Genomic DNA, 12,363 nt, shown 5'->3' on the forward strand with positions numbered 1-12,363 from the left:
AGATCTTCCTGCACATCTACTCCATCCAGTGGTGCCTGCTCCTCGGGCACTCGCAGACACCTTTTCAGCTGAGATATATGGAAGACATCATGAACTCCTGAGAAGCTGAGAGGTAACTCCAGGCGATAAGCAACTTCGCCTTTCCGCTCTAGCACCTTGAATGGCCCCACATACCGAGGTGCTAATTTCCCCTTGACATTAAACCTGCGGATTCCTCTCATCGGAGACACCTTCAGGTATACATAATCACCGACACTGAAAGTCAGGTCTCTCCGTTTGCCATCTGCATAGCTCTTCTGTCTGCTCTGTGCAATCCTCAGATTTTCTCGCACAGCCTGAACCATCTGCTCTGCATCATCTATGATCTCAGGGCCAAAGAGCTGCTTCTCACCAATCTGATCCCAATAGAGAGGAGTCCTACATTTTCTGCCATACAATGCCTCGAAGGGGGACTTCTTCAAACTGGCCTGATAGCTGTTGTTATATGAGAACTCAGCATAAGACAGGCACTTATCCCAACTAGTACCGTACTGAATGGCAAAAGCTCTCAGCTTATCTTCCAACACTTGGTTGGTTCTCTCTGTCTGCCCATCTATCTGAGGGTGATAAGCCGTACTGAAACGCAGCTTCGTATCCAACGAATCATGGAGCTGCTCCCAGAATCGAGAAGTGAACTGAGACCCTCTGTAACACCCGGTTTATAAAAGGACATAAATCGAGCAATCATATACGTGCCAGGATCAAGTCACATGTATATACAACAGAATGAACAGTATATCACAGCACATATCATGTAAAAAGATATAATAAAGCGAGTACGAATGTTATTTATTATATTAATGACAAAATGTCTGATACAGCGGAAGCGTAGAATGCATATACGAAGAAACTCTCGGAAGCAGGGCGCCACAGGGACGTCGACTGGGAGACGAACGCCTAGAAGTCCTCGTAGTCCTGGTAGCGCTGAGCGAACTCCCTCGCGTCGGCAGGAACTGAGCAGCAGTAGCGTATCCAAGAGGAAAAAGTAGAGAAGAGGCAAGGGTGAGTACACAACTTGTACTCAACAAGTATAACACAAACTATGAGGCTCTAGGTTGGCTGACTGACTGCATTAGCTTTTAAGTCTTGGCAAAATTTTATTAAAGCTAATTACTACAAGTTGATGAATTACCATTAACCCAGTTACATAATAATTAATCAAAATTAATCATGTTGCTACTGAGATCCAAACCACAACCATACCAAAACCCCGAGAGGCACCCCCTCGTCGGAAGGAGCTAACCCCACTAATCAAAAGGAGGATCTGGGCCGCTCATGACCATGAGCACGGCTAGTATACCAGTTTTACACTCTGCAGAGGTTGCACATCTTTACCCACAAGTCGTGAGCTACGCCAGTTGTTCATCACACTTCCTTAGGTGAGATGACTAGCAAACTCACTACGAGGCCGTTACAAAGGACACGTTGGTAAGGTGTAACCGCTAAGGATTCAGTCAATGCAACGATGGTGCCCACCTCGAGGGGGTACAAGACCACACAGACCAGCATCATAGCCTGACCACCATTGAAGCTCGACTCCCCTCTTGCCCCGTCGGTAAGTTACTCCCGAACCAAAATGGCCTAATTAGTAAGCCAAGACCGTCCCATTCCAGTCTTGTGGTAGCGCTGTTGTCCCAGGTTGTCGCTCTATGAACCGGTCCTTATGGAGAGTGGCCAACCAGGCAGTAAGCACCGTGCTGGCCCCCTAAACCATGTTTCTAACAAAATCAATTTTAACGAGACGTGAGCCACTCAAGCCACACAGAGGGCCACTCTCAGAATTAAGTTGCATATACCATTAATCAAATTAATTAAAAAGGACCATTATGTGTTATAGCGCGGCACCTAGCACAACTAACCAAAATGCAACCCAAAGGATATATATATAAAGGATATAAAGTGGCTAGGAAATCCTTATAGGCATACGGTATTAAAATGCAGTATGAAATTGTATTTAAAAGTGATAGGTTGTTCATGTTATACTTGCCTTCCTCGTACTGCTCCTGCTGCTGCTCAAAGCTGCTCTGAAGATGGCTCCTGGTACAGTGCTGATGCTCCTCCGGTAGCTCAACGTCTACTCATGAACACGTGGCCAAAAACAAGTCCAGCACAATACATACAAGCAAACAAAGGCAAACACTAAGAAACAGTACAACAATACATAAAAACAGCACACTAAACTAGTCTAAAACTATTCTACGCATTACAACGATCGCGTGGACCTAAAGAACGCCTAAAACGGAGCTAAAACGCATATTCTAGGCTAAAAACAAGGTTCAGGGACTAAACTGCAAGAAAACTAAGGTTCCAGGGGGTTTTCTGTAAAAACCGAGGGCCTAAACGTAAATAAACCTTAGTTCTAGGGTCTAACTCACAAAAATGCCAAGGCTGGACCGCGGGTACTATATCTAGAAAGGTCAGGGGGCTGTGCGCTAAAATCTGGGCCTCAGTGCAAATATTTTTACACTACATAGGACCGCGGGTTGAATCCAAGAAAAGCGAGGGGCTCTTATGCAAAAGCTCCAGGCGAACCGTTATCTATGGATCTTGGCCGTAGGATTCGGATCTGGTGGTTCAGATCCATTCAGCCTACGATCTAATCTGGGCCATTGCCTCCAGATCGGGCGGCCCAGGGTGAAGGGAGCGCGGAGCGGCGGCGCGGGGTCGCCGGAGATGGCTTCCCGCGGCGGGGCTCGCCGGACTTGGCCCAAATCGGCCGTTCCGGGGCTCAAATCGACGCGGCTTCGGGTCTGGGATGGTCAACACGCTATGCGTGATCCACCTGGGCTCTAAACGGCGCTCGGGGAGGCTCGGGGCGGCGCCAGCATGGGCAGCGGCAGGTTTGCGCGGCGGTGCTCCACGGCACGCGCGCTCACGCGTCTCTGGAGCTCGAGTCTGGGCGCTAACAAGTATGTGTGCTGCGCTAGAGCAAGCGCAGACAAGACCTGTGCGGGGCTGTGCTGCGTTGCGGGGTTCCCGCCACGGCGGACCGCGGCTGCGCGGTGGCGGAGCGCCGGCGAGTGGTGCCGGGGCACCTAGGGTGCGCCACGGGTAGAATTAACTAGCGCAAACGGGTGTGGGGGCTAGGGGGTGCTTACCGAGGGTCAAGGTCGGTGGAGCTGCAGCGCGAGGTCACCGGCGTCGAGGTCAGGCGGTGGCGCTCAGCGCGGTGTTTGTTGACGGGGCCGTTGGCGTGCGCTCCTGGCTTCTGGCCTTCACGATCCGGCTCGTGGCAGTCCTACGAAGCCCAGGGATCGGTTATAGGGCACGGAGCGGCACCGGAGGCGGGTAATTTCGGCGAACTACGGTCTTACCGTGAGGCAGGTCCGAGAGAGATTCCCGGCGATGGCAAGGTCCGGAGTCGGGGAACCAAGCTCGGAGAGCCTCCTGGGCTAGAGGTGGAGCTTTTGCGCGGCTCCGGTGGGGCTGGGGGCGGTGAAGCGGCGTGGCCGCGGCGGAGCAGGAGCTCTGCGCGGCGGAGCAAGGCGAGCAGGCGGAGCTAGGGTTTGGGGCGGTGCTGGCGTTGAGGATGGGGGTCCAGGGGTGCGGCTGGGGTTAAGAAGGGCAGGGCCGCGTATCTCGGCGTGCGCGCCCGAATAGGAAGGCCGGCGAGATCACCGGGCCGGGGATCGTGCCTGGCCGTTGCGCGGCCGGGAGAGGCGGGGGGAGACGGAGCTGGCGGGTGGGCCAGGGCCGTCAGTGGGGCGCGCCGCTGAGCGGGAGTGGCGCTGGCGTGCGGGCCCGGGAGCGCAGCGAGCGGGCGACGCGCGTGAGGGAGAGCGGGGGCTGCGGGAGCAGGCCTGCGCGAGCTGGGCCTGAGGTGTGGGCCGTGCGGTGCGGGAAAAGGGCTGGCGCAAGTGTGGCCGCGCGTGGGAGAGTGGGTCGGGCTGAGCTGCGGGAGAAAAAAAGAGGGAGAAGGGCTGGGCTGGTTTGGTTTGGGCCGCAAGGGTTTAGCTGGGCCGGGTTTTTTGGGTTTTGTTTCTATTTCCACCTCTATTTCTTAGCAAACAAATCTATTTAAATTCAAACCAAGTTTGAATTTCAACAACTTTAACCACACAAGAAATAAATGCTCCAGCATGAATGCAACAACAAAGTTTAAACCTAGATAAAATTTTGATTACTTGAGGAACGAAATTGGATTAAATGCCAGACTAACACAGAAAATCCTTAGAAAATTAAATAAAGTCAATTAAATTTATTATTAATTGCTGAAATTTGAATTAGGGTGTTACAATAGTCCATCCTGTATGCGAGTCCGACCAAAGCCTCTGTTAATGACTTAATCATGTAGATCCTTACAAATTAACGAACAGACAACTATACATATCTGATACTTATACCAACTCTGTCCGTAGCAATGTACTGGCATAATTGCTGCATAGTATTTCTAAAGTAAGTAAGGTTTCCACCTAAGTTTTTAGTTTGGTCCATCTTGTATCATTGACAGGTGGGTCTTAATCGATCATGTATGCGAATCGGATCATTCCTCCATCTACGACTTGATCACGTAGATTCCTACAAACTAACGCAGGGGCAATTATACGTATCCAATACTTATACCAACTTTATCCGTAGCAATGTACGAGAATAATTGCCTAGTACTATAATAAAAGTTGAATGAACTAAAATCCTTTACCCACACAGAGGTCCCACTTTCTAGGCCAAATATTTGCCGAAAAACGACGTAGATCGACGATGATGATTTTTTGGTAAGGCTTGTTTAATATCCTAACTTGCTGCGCCGCCTCGGTTCCTCGCTTCTGCCTGGCACCAAGCCACCTCCCACCTCTAGACATGGTGAGAGTTTTTTTCCCTCCGTTCTCTCCATAAGTTTTCCCTAAATCTATAATCCTAACTTTTCTTACGTGCAACCTAATTTGTTAGCTAGTTTTGTTGGTAGATTTTAGCATGACTTAGTTCAATTGATATAGGTTGTAGATGTATGCAGTAGAAATTAGGGTTGTATTACATTGTTCAATTACTCATTCACGTATTATGTAGACTTATTATGCCATTTAGTAGTTATGTTCCGAATTATTGGATAATTTTATAAAACTTTTACCAAATTGCTAAATGGATTTTGCTGTTTAGCATATAAAAATTTTGGTGTGGCATACCCCATACAAAAATCCTCTGTCTGCTGGTCACGGTTTCAAAGAAACTAGTGGTGCGAGCACCATATGAGACATAATCTGCCACTTGCCCACTCTTGATCTTGGTCAAGGTTCAACAGGCAGTTTGCAGCAGCTTGCAGCAATTCTTGACTTATGGCACTAGGCCACTATTGTACAAATAGTTGATAGAAGTCATCAGCCATGCTTCTAGTGGCATGATCTGAGCAGTACTAGAATAGTGGGGCTGTACTCAGCCATACCTTGTTGTACCTTAGAATAGGTAGCAATTGTGTATAAATATGAATGCAATGCAATGTGAAAAGGCAGTTCATTTGCCACATTCTAGTCTCCAGCTCTCAGCTAACTCAGAGAGCAGTGTGTGTGTGTGCAGAGGAGCTCAGCTCTTCTTCAACCTTAGAACAGAGGTGAGGGAGAGGGAGGTGAGCAGGTTGCTCACCTGGTTCTTGTGTTCTAGGGCCAACACACCAGGGCCTCGGTGCATGCGGATGAAAACGGCCATCGCGCAAGAAGATTGACTGCAACATGTCCATCTCGAGCAGCTTTGAGGATGGCCATAGCGTTTGGGAACAGCTGTGTTGTGGCCGGTGCTAGAGAAAAAATGATTCATGCGCTCGCGCACAGCAGACCATGAGGCCTTAGATCAGCATATTCCGCAGGTGCGTACGTGCGCTCGCAGCGCGTGAACAGTAGGGGTGTGCATGCCAGTGCATGGTTGGAAGTGATGATGGCCTGCAGGGGCAATTTCGTCCATTAACTGGCTTCTCTCTCTCCTCTACTCTAAAAAATCGTTACTTTTTTAGTTTGGTGTCTTGCAGCAAATATCTGTATTTGAATGATGTCTTCTAGCAAAGATAAATTTGAATGGTGTCCACTAGCAAATACCAACATTCAAGAGTATCCTCGTGCAAATTTACCCATTTGTAATACAAAGGTGCTGTTAGCATGTTACAAGGGTTTTTGTTTTTCGAATACGCAGGAGGGCTGCGTATCTTTGTATTAAGAAGAGGTGATCCAAATACAAAACCCACACCCCACTTTCGATCAGAATGAGGAGTGGGAGGTTTTTCTAGCTAGTAACAGTTAAAAATAAAATGGACTGTAGGACCTGACCAGGGATATTTCTACCACTAACATGATTAAGCTACTCTCCCAAGGCCCAGCGCATCAAGTCCCTTAGCACCCCCAAGTATCCGGGAATGAGATTCGTTTTTGAAGGTCTGTAGAGCAACTTGATTACTTGGAGCCAAACCGTCGAACACGTAGGAGTTCCTATGCTTTGAGAGGATCCACGCTCCAAGTATGACCAGAGAGTTAAAACCCTTTCTACGCAGCTTCAGCACCTTCTTCCAAGACTTCTTCCACCACTCAGCAAAGGAGATGGTACGTGGTACGTCGAGTAGGCACCAAAGCAGACAGGTTTAAGGGCTGCAGGATGGAGAACCGAAATTGCCAGGCGAACACACAAGAAGTGAGGATCTGTTGGGCTGTCTCGTTCTCTTGATCGCAGAGAGGGCAGTGTGCTGGGTATGGTAGTCCTCTTTTTTGGAGGTGATCAGCTGTCCAACAGCGGTTACGAATAGCAAGCCAAACAAAGATCTTGCTTTTGTTAGGAGCCCAAGCTTTCCATAATCATTTCCATGGTTCAAAGTGGATGGCACCAACATAGAATGCTCAATAGGCTGATCTAGTGGGAAAAAAAATACCTGAGCTTTCAATCTTCCAGTGGTGTTGGTCTTCCGTATTGTTGAGCTGAAAATCTGAAATAGCGTCCCACAGCTCCAAGTACTAAGCTCCAAGTACTCCATAAGACCATGCCAACTAAGAGCACCCCTTATATCTGATAACCAAGAGTAATCAACCAATGCTTGAGCCACGGTTCTTGTTTTACATACTTGCAATGGAACAAATTTAAAAACCGAAGGTGCAAGTTTCTCTAAGCTGATCCCAAGCAGCCAGCGATCAGTCCAAAAAGAAGTGTTTGTTCCATTGCCCACGACTGTTACCATTGAAATAGAAAACATTGCAGTAGTATTCAGGTGGACAGGTATTTCTAGACCGGCCCATGGGAGATTTGGATTGTTTTTTTTTTCAAACCAAAGCCAGCGCATTTCGAGTGCCCACAACATGACCTCAAGATTGTGAATGCCTAGTCCCCCGAGATCAATTGGCCTCATAACTTTCTCCCAAGCAACCAAACAACAACCTCCATTTGATTCTTTGGAAAGGATGAAATACCATTAAAAATGTTCGCCACCGTAAAATACCCCTGAAAGTTGCAAATGTTACCGGAAAGTAGCATTCTGTTAGATCTCGTCAGCAACTCTGATAACTTGGACAAAAATACCCTCAGAACAAACACCAACACACTGAAACACGCTGTGCCCCAGCGATGCATGTGGACAGGGACGCCGGCGATCACCACCACCATCAGAGCGCCTATCCACGGTCACCTCGCCTATCCGCGACACCTTGCCGAAGCGGAGTCGCACGGGCACCTCACCTCCACCGCCAGCAGCATAGCTCCGCGGCGAGCTGCCTCGCCCGCATGAGTTGGCTCCTCTGTGAGCCTGCTCCTCCTGCCTAGCATAGGCAGGGGCGGCGCCAGGGGTATGCCCCTGTATGCCTAGGCATACCCAAGATTTAGAGAAAAATATCAACATGTATTCATAGATGTATATACTCCCTCCATTGCATAAAGAGTGTAGTTTTAGAAAATTTCAAACACATTACTCATTCAAAAAATGATTTTGTTACCCATAATTACTTCTACCAATTGTGATAAAAAACTATATAGTTTATTTGGTTTTCTGGATCCTTAATGAATGCATACACATTAAAACTAAAAAAGTAATATCTACTGAATATTTGATTCACTCTATACATTCTTCTATGCAATGCTTTCTTGGTATACTTGGTATTTTTTTAATTAGATGGATCTCATTGCAAGCTAAAACTACATTCTTTGTGGGATAAAATTTGAATGGCAAAAACTATACTTATTTTGGCACGGAGGGAGTATCACATACAACTTATGGACCCAATTCAATAAAGCCTAGCAACGAAGCCCCAACTGCAAAAGAATCATTCTCTCTGTCTCTGCCCGCGGTTCCGAGCCCCAGTCCCACGGCTCCGCGTTTGCCCAGTGCGCCTTCAGCCCTCAGCTCTGAGCCCTCCGCCTTCGGCCCTCGGCCCTTCGCCTGTCCCGTGGATCGGCGTCTGGCGGCACTCCGGCGACCGGCGTCCGGCTTTCTCATCCTGATGACCTCCCCAACTCGGCAACTACAACTCCGGCAGGGGTAGGCCGCAAGCCCCTCGCCGTACCAGTGCCAGCGCCCCAGCATCAGTGCGAAGGAGTCTGCCACCGGTTGTTATTCACACCGTTCAATTGCACTATTGTTGCACTACCGCGTGTTGCGGCAGCGCAAAATGGCGGTGGCAGCTGCAACAGCAGCCGAACAGTGCGATTATGAATTTGGTATGCAACTTATCGTCAACTATATTATGTATTAGCTTGAATTTTTTTTTATATTTGGCATACCCAGCCGCAAATTTCTGGCTCCGCCACTGAGCATAGGAGACGACGAGGAGCCTGCAGACGGTCGGCAAAGGCGGCGGCGAGGAGCAAGAATTGGAGCGTGGCGCAGGAAAGCTTAGACAGCCCGCGCCTGCCAGTCCTAGCGCCGCCGTCGTGCGATGTGACGCGTGCCTGCTTTGGGCAGCCTAGTCTGGAGGAGCACGAAAGGATGGGGGGGGGTGCTCATAAGGACGAAGGGGCAGCGCCGCCTGTTGGGGAGAGCTAGGCGGCGGTAGGGAGCACAAGAGATTGGGACTTGGGAGCATAAGCGATTGGATCGGATTAGGCCGCCAGCACCTGGATGGTGATTCATGATTCAAGGGTAGAAAAGTAATTTAACCTCTACCATTTGTGCTGAAAACAGTCAAAACAAAGTTTTTGGTGAATAAATCTAACGGAATGCTACTTTCCGGTAACGTTAGTATCTGTTAGTGGTATTTTACAAGGGCGAGCGTTTTTAATGGTATTTTACAAAAGACGTCATCTTTCGATGCTGCAGAACTAATTTTCCCTTATTTTATCTATTGCACAGATGAACCAGTTGGGGACCTTGAGGACCAGCAAGTAAAGTGGGATGGCGGTAAGAACAAAGCGGACCAATACTGCTCGACCAGCAAGATTCATGAGGGAAGCAGTGTTACATGGACACGGGTGCGGGTGTCGTTGTCCGACTCGGGTGCGGGTGTCCGATTCATTAGAATTTTTTGGGACACGGCAAATAACACTTGGAATCCGACACGGGTGTTGGAATCCGACACGGGTGCGGGGTATCCGACTCGGCAAAAAAATTAAGACACGGGTATTTCCACCAAAGGAGCTTGTTTGCTATTTTCTCGATCCAAGCTAGAAGATCACACATTCTTAACTTCTTGTCAGAGATGGGCAGACCTAGATAAGTGGTGGGAAAGGCTGAGATTGTGCAATGTAATGACTGATTGACCACATCCACAATATCGTTATCGCACTGAATGGAGAAGAGACAGCTCTTTTGGAGACTGGTCTGCAGTCCTGATGCTTCACCAAAAATCTGCAGCAGCTCTTTAGTTAGTTGGAGGTCATCAGCTTGGGGGCGAATAAATAATGCCACATCATCTGCATACAAGGATAGGCGCTGCCCAGTAGAATGGAGTGGACGCAACAGGCCTTCAGACTCATCCTTTGTGAATAAACTGTTTAAGACTTCCATCACCAAGATGAATAGCATAGGAGAAAGTGGATCTCCCTGCTGAAGCCCTCGTTGGTGATAAATAAAATCTCATGGTTTACCATTCAGGATAACATGAGTTGAGGCAGATAGGAGCAGGTTGTTGAGAAGGTTGCACCAAGCAGCAGCAAAATCCCAGGTGAGGAAGTATTTCAAGAAGAAAATTTCAAGCAACTGAATCGAATGCTTTAGAAATATCAAGTTTGAGAAACAGACTGGAGATCTTACGATGTGCAGTACTTTGATCGTTTGTTGGACCAACATAAAGTTGTCATTTTTATAAATATACATCTTCCACGGACAAAAGCACTAGGTTAGTAGCAGCCATACTATTCAGGTGGGGGGCTAGGCGATCTGCCAATAGTTTTGTTACAAGTTTAGCAAAACTGTGCACAAGACTGATTGGCCGGTAATCTTTTGCCTCCAAAGCCTCTGTCTTCTTCAGGATTAGGGTGATAAATGCAGAATTGAGGAGTTCCAATTTCCTTGCATGTCCTTGCTGTAAGGTCATTATGGCTGCCATGAAATCCACCTTGATTATAGACCAGCAGGACTTAAAATTGTCCGGTGTATCCTTCTGGCCCTGATGCCCTATCAGACCTGAGAGATTTGATTGTTGCCCATACTTCATCTTCCAAGGAAGGCAGATCAAGAAAGGAAACATCAGTGCCTATTCTGTGAAAGGCCGGCAGGTTCAAAGTGGCATTTTTAGGGACAGCTGTGCCCAATAAGCCACTGAAATAATAAAAAAAATAGCTGCTGTTTTTCCTCTTGTGCAGTGATAAACTGGTCACCATCTACTAACTTAGCGATGAAATTCTTGCGCTTACGGAAGCTAGCCTGTTTATGAAAGAAGTATTTGCATCTCCATCTTTTAGATACCTGACCCGAGAACGTTGAGCAATTGTTCTTTCCAGTAAGGAAAAAACCAAGCAATGTCGTTTGAGTTCTTTCCTTGACCAGATTTCATCGGATGAGAAGGCACGGTGGTCTTGGGCCAGTCCTAGGTGATTTATTTCAGCAAGCGTAACTGTTCACTTCTTTTTTCCATTTTGAGGAATAAAAACCTCCAATTCATTCTTGAAATAATTTTGGAAGGAAAAGGAAGGGACTGGTATCAAGCATAATTAAAACAAGAGTGGAGTACCATTCTAAGCAAGTGTGGGTACCAAAATAACATTAATTCCTTTTAACCAAAGTAATTTCACAGAAAAGTAAAAGCAAAGCAACGGTGGAGGAGGAAATGAAAAAATCAAACGAAACTTGATAGCCATCCTCACCCCGGCGGCTGGCGCGGCCGCTGCGGCGGCGCGGGCGCGGACGGACCTGCAGGACGCCGGACGCAGGCCTGGCACAACCCTCCCCGGGCGGTGCGCGGGCGTACAAGGGCGCCACCGGGCAGCAATGGTGGCGCCGACGGCGGAGAGCAGCAGTGTGGCGTCCATGACGCCGGCGTGCGTGCGCCGAGGGGATTGGGTGGTCGATCCGGGGGTGTGGGGGGAGGAGCGAAACTGGACGGCGGATGGTCGCGGCTTGATGACAAGGCTGCCGATGGCTGGTTGCCGCGCGCGCTTGGCCGCGTGAAGTCCTCGTTTTGGGCGGGGCCGGCTCCGATGCGGCTACGCCGGCGCGACCGTGCAAGACGAGAGGGGCAACGCGTCCGCTAGTAGCGGACTCGAGAGATAGCAGGGGATTGGGGAACTGGAAGGATGATGATGTCTTGCTTTGGTGCGAGGATTTTTTTATCTCAAATATGCTGGATTGCTGCATTGCATTATTGTTGTGTAGGAATGATGTTGTTTTTTAATTAACTCATTTGTGCGGGTTATCTTCGCATGGACGTTTTGGATCAGAAGTTGGTCGACTCTATCTCAAGGGAGAGAAATAGCTTGAAAAAGATATGCTAAAGTTTAGAGATCACAGTCATACAAGTAGAAGTCTTCAAAATGGCGGGATGGAACCTCTGAATCAAATGCTAGCTTTTTGTCTTTAGATTTTGGTTCCATGTTTTCTTCTACCAGTTCTAAATCTTTGATTATGTTTAGTAGCCCAAATGTTGCAAGGTCATGCGGTTCTATCCGGTTTTAAGCTCTCGGTTCACGTTTGCTAAGACCGGATTTATTTCCTTAATCTAAAAAAGGAAAGATACCTATCGGCACACTTCAGTTTAAACGAATTATTCCGCAAGCGCACAGAGACTAATGTACTTTTTACTATGGAGTATATCTGGGATATCAAATTCAAGGAATAATAAGCGTGACTAGACCTGGAACTATTCAACAGAACCCAACACGCGAGAAGAGGTAAGAGAGTCTAACTTCATATAGCGTACTCGATACCCGGATAACTTGGTACTCATTGCTGATAGTATATTTTGACCCATTTTGACCGTCAACTATCGCGCAAGA

At 48.1% G+C, this 12,363-nt stretch overlaps 1 long non-coding RNA gene across 2 annotated transcripts; it reads right to left on the bottom strand.

The window, feature by feature from the left end:
* Window positions 1-7,390: 7,390 nt before the first annotated feature.
* Window positions 7,391-11,704, bottom strand: LOC120660065. 2 transcript variants are annotated; one of them, XR_005669332.1, is made up of 2 exons: window positions 11,236-11,704; window positions 7,391-7,800 (listed from the first exon to the last, which is right to left on the bottom strand). It is a non-coding gene; the product is annotated as an uncharacterized LOC120660065 (long non-coding RNA). The 2 variants fall into 2 exon arrangements; XR_005669331.1 differs by having other exon boundaries at window positions 7,391-10,586.
* Window positions 11,705-12,363: the final 659 nt, after the last annotated feature.

This window comes from Panicum virgatum, chromosome 2N (assembly GCF_016808335.1).
Source record: "Panicum virgatum strain AP13 chromosome 2N, P.virgatum_v5, whole genome shotgun sequence".
In the NCBI taxonomy this organism is placed as follows: Eukaryota; Viridiplantae; Streptophyta; class Magnoliopsida; order Poales; family Poaceae; genus Panicum; species Panicum virgatum.